Below are 6,565 nucleotides of genomic sequence, written 5' to 3'. Positions count from 1 at the left end.
GGGTTCAAGCCCTGGTCCGGGAAGATCCCACATGCCGCGGAGCAACGAAGCCCGTGCGCCACAACTACTGAAGCCTGCGTGCCTACAGCCCACGAGCCGCAGCTGGAGAAAGCCCGCGCGCAGCAACGGGAATGCAATGCAGCCAAAAATAAATAAATAAAATAAATAATAAATTAAAAAAAAAAAAAAAACAAAACTGTAGTGGGATATTGCATCTCTTATACCAGCAAAGATTATAAAAATGGAAAATCCCAACCATGATAAAAACATGGGGAAATGTGCACTTTCTCACACTGTTGTAGACATATATGTTAGTGGAGTCTTTTTGCAGAGCTACTTGGCTATGGATCAAACTGTGGAAGGCAGTAAGCTCTTAGTCCCAACCACCACATTTCCAGAAATTTGCCCTGAGGAGGTAATTGGGAAAAGACCTGACGCAAGGATACTTATCGTGACATTGTTTATAATAATAAAACTCAGGATGCATCAGTAGGAGATTAAGTAAATTGAGACAAATCAATGTTCTTTGGGCTATTATGGACCACTAAAAATGATACACTAGGGCTTCCCTGGTGGCGCAGTGGTTGAGTGTCTGCCTGCCGATGCAGGGGACACGGGTTCGTGCCCCGGTCCGGGAAGATCCCACATGCCGCGGAGCGGCTGGGCCCGTGAGCCATGGCCGCTGAGATTGCGCGTCTGGAGCCTGTGCTCCGCAATGGGAGAGGCCACAGCAGTGAGAGGCCCGCGTACTGCAAAAAAAAAAAAAAAAGATACACTAATCTATATTAAAAATGACCATGACAAAGTGAAAATAGCGGGTTGAAAACAATATAATGTGGTCCCATTTTTGTAAGGAGAGAGAGGTCTTTAAATAGCTGTCCTCTTCCTGTCATTCAGATCTCGGTTTAACAACCACCTCTTCCTGATGAATTCATCTCAGCCTGCCCCACAGTCACCCTTCATCACATACCCCTGATGGATTTCTCCATGACATTTGTCCCCACCTGATAACTTTTTTGTTATTTATTCTGTATCCTGTCAATAAAAGGCCTATCTTGTTCACTGCTAGATTCCCTGCACCTGGCAGTAAGCAGTCACTGTAGATATATACTGAATCTGTGTGTGTGTGTGTGTATGCAGCAACACAAACTTTTAGGATGTTTAGTAAAATGTTAATGGTTGTTCTCACTAAGTGGTGGGATTTTATTTTATTTTTTTAACGTTTTTATTGGAGTATAATTGCTTTACAATGGTTAGTTTCTGCTTTATAACAAAGTGAATCAGTTATACTTATACCTATATCCCCATATCTCTTCCCTCTTGCATCTCCCTCCCTCCCACTTTCCCTATCCCACCCTTCTAGCTGGTCACAAAGCACCGAGCTGATCTCCCTGTGCTATGCGGCTGCTTCCCACTAGCTATCAATTTTACATTTGGTAGTGTATATATGTCCATATAAACACGACCACTCTCTCACTTTGTCCCAGCTTACCCTTCCCTCTCCCTGTGTCCTCAAGTCCATTCTCTAGTAGGTCTGCATCTTTATTCCCATCTTGCCCCTAGGTTCTTCATGACCTTTTTTTTTTTTTTTTAAGATTCCATATATATGTGTTAGCATACGGTATTTGTTTTTCTCTTTCTGACTTACTTCACTCTGTATGACGGACTCGAGGTCCATCCACCTCAGTGGTGGGATTTTAAATGATCAGCTTTAATTAATGATCTCTTCTTAATTCTTTTCTGAGCTTTTTAGTTAAGTACAATAAATTAAACTATTGTCATTACCTAAAAAAAAAAAAAAGGTAAATTGTAAAGAGAGAAAAAGAGATAAAAAGAAAGAAGAAAAAGAAAATGAAAGGAAGGGGGAATTCCCTGGTGGTCCAGTGGTTAGGACTTGGCTCTTTCATTGCCATGAGCTGGGGGTTTGAGTCCTGGTTGGGGAACTAAGATTCTGTAATCTTGCAAGCTGCGCGGCACAGCCAAAAAGGAAAAAAGTGAGGCTAGGCAGTGAGTGTCTGGAAAAGCTGGAAAGGGAGAAACACACATCTACAGCCCTGCCCTCCTTTCACATGTCTCCAAAGTCTCTTTATTCCCTTCCCTCTCCTCAAGCTATTTCCAAATCCCTAGGAATTAAGAATGTCCCTTGATGGACAAGGGAAGTGAGACACCTATCTATCCCAGCAGGCATGTGTATGTGTGTGTGTACATGCACAGCACACGTATAGTACATGAATATGGGCACACACATGTATACACTCTTACAAGGACCAAGACCATTTAAAGAATACTTCTCTATCTTTTGCATAGCTGCCGAAGAAGACCCATTGTCCCTTATTCAAACAATAAAGCTAGGGGAAATTTTCCTCGTCACACTAACTTATTCATATCTTTTCTTTAAACAATGAGAATTAGCACGGTGCCTGACACTTAGTAGATCTCAATAAATGGGAAATGGATAAATGAACGAAAATAGTGACAGTTTCCATGTTTGCCTTTGGTTGTCAATAAGTATACAATTAAATATATATCTTTAGGACACAGCCGTGGTAACCAACTCCTCCCAGATGTTTGCTATTTCTCCTCTCTTTCTGAATGTTCTTGTTTTATTCTGGGTTTGGAGATTAGGATTTGTTTCATTTTTTAATTTTATTCTGGTACTTTTATAGAGTTTTTATTTCATTCTTTAATTTATTTTGGAATTTATTTTTGTATGTGGTGAGAAGTAGAGATATAAGTATTTTCCCCAAATGAGTAACAGGTTGCACCAACTTTTGAACAGTATTGCTTTTCTTCTAGTGAATGCCATCTCTATCTTTTATGAAATTTCTACATATACATGGGTCTGTTTCAAGGCTCTACTGGATTCCATTGGTCTACTTGACTATAGCTGTGACAAACCACATCTTTAATAACTGTAGCTCTGCAGTATGCTCATTGTTCTTTTGCTAAAACTGCCTTGGCTATTTTTAAATACATAATCCAGAAGAACTTTAAAGCCAAGTCTGTCAGTTTCCATAAAATTCCTTTGGGACTTGGTTTGGGACTGTATCACTTTATAGATCAGTTTGGACAGACCTGACATTTTGCAATATTGAGTCATTCCACCCAGGAACATGCTAAGTGTTCCATTTAGTCTGGTCTTCTTTTATTTTCCTTAGTGAAGATTTATAGTTTTTTTTTCATTTAGATAGTTCCCATGTTTTTCATTAGGATTACCTGGGAATATATTTTTATTGCTCTTGTAAATCTGTCATTCCCAATTCTTTTCCTTATTTCTACACAGTTATGGAAAAAACATAATTTTTTTGTAGTAACCTTGTGTGTTAACCTTTTGTGTGTTAACATTAGAATCATTAGTTCTAATTGATTTCCTGTTGAATCTCTTGGATTTTCTAGGTAGGCAGTCATATTGTCTGCAAACTAGGACATTGTGACTTTTTCCTTTTCAATATTTGTGTAAAACAGATAACTTTTCTTGTCTTATTGTGTTGACTAGGACCTCCAGTAGAATGTTCAGTGGTAGCAATGATGACAAGGTTAGAAAGGATAAAGAAGACATCCTTGCTTTGTCCCTGACTTATGGGAATGCTTCTCATATTTCACCAGTTGCTTTTTTATCTTTTAAAACTGAATATTCTATTTTGTGTATACTGCTATATAGTAAGTCATCTCAAATCATTTTTTGGAAGTTGATAAAACTTTAATCAAAGTAATTATTCAAATTGTCTGTTCTACGTGAAACACCAGCTGAGCCATGTGGCCTACAAGGTCCTGGGCATGTGCAATTTGGGGATAGAGGATAGGGTGGCTGAATGTCCCTCTGGGACTCCTTTGTCCCCCTGACATTTAAAGGCAGTGTGATGTGATGTACAGAACAAAAGACTAGGAGTCAGAGGTTTGAGTCCCTACTCTACATTTACTAGCTGTTGCTCTAAGACAGTTATTCAACCTCTCTGAATTTCAGTTTTCTCATCTTTCAGATGGAAACAAGAATCTCAGATTTGTGGTGTCTTACCAAATGGCTATAATAAGAATGACAATATTATTTTTGTTGGGGTAACTACCATTGCTATGGTAGTCAGACTATTAATAAATTTTGACAGGGATTAAGGGACCGAGACAAAGTCCAGAATGGAGCCCTGAGCTGCTCCGACCAGCTCTGCTGGCCCCTGAGGCAGTAGGGAGCCCTAGAGGTCTGGGCCTCCCATGAGCAATCTGTGACCTGGGTGACATGTGTTTACTCCTTGCTGCCAGGCCTCGGCCCTAGTGGGACCCACGTGCCTCTTTCTGGGATGCCAGCCAGGGGACTTGCTTCAGCTGCTGGTGGTAGATACTTATGCCAGCCTGGCCCAGCACAGCAGCATTCCTGAGTCTAGGCATTTGGGCCAGGAGACCAGGCCTCTCTTGGGACTCCCCACCCCAGGGATCCCCCTGCCCCAGCAGGGAAGAACAGCTGAACTTGCCTCCTCATCTCACCTGCTTTGTGATGAAGGGTGGAGAAAGGTGCATCTTGGGGGCACCTTAGGACACTAGGCATGAAGAATCTTCAAACTGTGAGGACGTGGGATAACAGGCACGACATTATGCCAAAGCCTGTACTGACATCCGTGCTACGATATGTAGTGGAAATACGCTGATACTTGCAGCAAATCTGGGCCCTGCTCTTTCCTCACAGTGGGACCTTCAGACTTTTTTCCCTCGTCTGTCATATAGGAACTAAAGAGGCTGCTGTATATGGTGAAATCACATATAGGGATGTGCTTTGTAAACTGTAAAGCACAGTATACATATAAGGTGGTCCTGAATCTGGCCCTTAGGCACATGGTTACGGACATGGCCAATGGACAGATGTGTGTACAGGATGGACCCTAGAACCTGTCTCTCTGCCTCTGTGTGTCAAAGGTAGAAAACCAAGGGGAAAGAGTTGGAGAATTGGGAAGGTGATCATAGGAAAGGAGAATGAAGCCCAGAGTTTACCATCAGAGCCTGGGACCCTTCCCTACTTTCCCCACTCATCTCCCCATCTAGTGTACCCCCAGATCTCTCCATGTTGCAGGATGATAAAGGATAGCCCTGCATGGAGCCTCCCTGACAACTTTTGCTGTGTTGCTAAGCAACTTGGCCTCCTCTTCCAGAAAAAGGAACCCAGGGTCTGGCCTTCCAGCCTCCCTCAGCTACTTCCTCCTTCCCCAACCTCACAGAATCTCAAGGAAGGAGCTTCTCCGACTCATGGAAGGAGAAGTGGGATGCAGTGTTGGGGGATTAGACTGGGGGAGGTGGTTTGAGCTCCCAGGGCAGGTCTCTGTTCTGGGCTGGTCAGTGCTGGGGGGATGACATTTTTGGGGTGGTCCTCCAAGCTGGATACTTTAGACACATACTCTGCCCTTGCAGCAAACCAACAAGGTGGGTATAATCAGCGTTTCCATTTTATAGATGAGGCCACTGAGGCTCAGAGAGAGTAAGTAGCCTTCTCATTCCTACAGCGAGTAGACAGAAGTTGGGTTGGAATCCATGTCCATCTGGGCTCCCTCTACTCCATCATGCTATCTGAGATAAATGCAAGGGTCACATTGGCCACAAGACTTCTAAAATGTATTTCTCACTCTGTTATTTGTCTGGAACCCAGGTGAGCACTGGAATTGGGAACCTAGCCTGGGATTGGGCTGAGACTTGGGGAAATAGTCCTGCCACTTCCTGGGCTTCTCAGAATCTCAGAATCTGCTCATTCCTCCATGAGAGATGATCAAGGGAATAAGGGATGGGGAAGGGAGTGAAAACTGGGCTGCTGGGGTTGAATCACCTTGCTACCATTTAGCAGCACTGTGATTCCAACCAACTTATTTAATATGTTGTGCCTCCGTTTTCCTCATCTATAGAATGGGAATAATACTAGACCCAACTCCAAAAGGTTATGAGGATTAAATGAATGTAAAGCTCTTTCAATAGTGCCTGACACACAAGTGTTCAATAAGTATTAGCCTTTGTTATTACTTCTAGGACACTTTAATGTATAAAGCTCTTTCACATCCTTAGTGGTTAAGAGAACTCACTGCCTCTGAAATCAGACTGGGTTCAGACTCTGCTCTGCCCTTTCTCACCATGTGACTTTAGACTTAACCTCTCGGTGCCTCAGTTTTCTCGTCATAAAATCAGGGAAATCGTAATGTCTATATCGGAGGATTGTTGTAAGGATCAAATGTGATTTGAGTATTAGTTATGGTAATGTTTGTTGCTGTTAAAAGGAAACCTCCAAATTAAATGTAATAGTCCAATGCATGTGGTTGAGTGATTTCTCTCTCTATGATGGATCCTTTCATAATGGAGCTCTGCCATCTCTAAGGAACTAGTCGTCCTCTAAATCCAGGTGGCAGAAAGGGAATAAGAGAGTATGGAGAAGGCACATCCATTTCCAAATGTTTTGGCCCAGGAGCAACACATACTATCATTTTCATTCATATTCTGTTGGCAAAAACAAGGCACATGGCTCCTACCAAGATGCAGGGAGGGCTGGAAAATTAGTCCCTGGCTGGGCAATCACTTCCCAATGACAAGTCCACTACATGAA

This window comes from Neophocaena asiaeorientalis, unplaced genomic scaffold, assembly GCF_003031525.2.
Source record: "Neophocaena asiaeorientalis asiaeorientalis breed wild unplaced genomic scaffold, Neophocaena_asiaeorientalis_V1.1 scaffold86, whole genome shotgun sequence".
Taxonomy (NCBI): domain Eukaryota; kingdom Metazoa; phylum Chordata; class Mammalia; order Artiodactyla; family Phocoenidae; genus Neophocaena; species Neophocaena asiaeorientalis.
Note: the sequence above shows the minus strand (reverse complement) of the source record.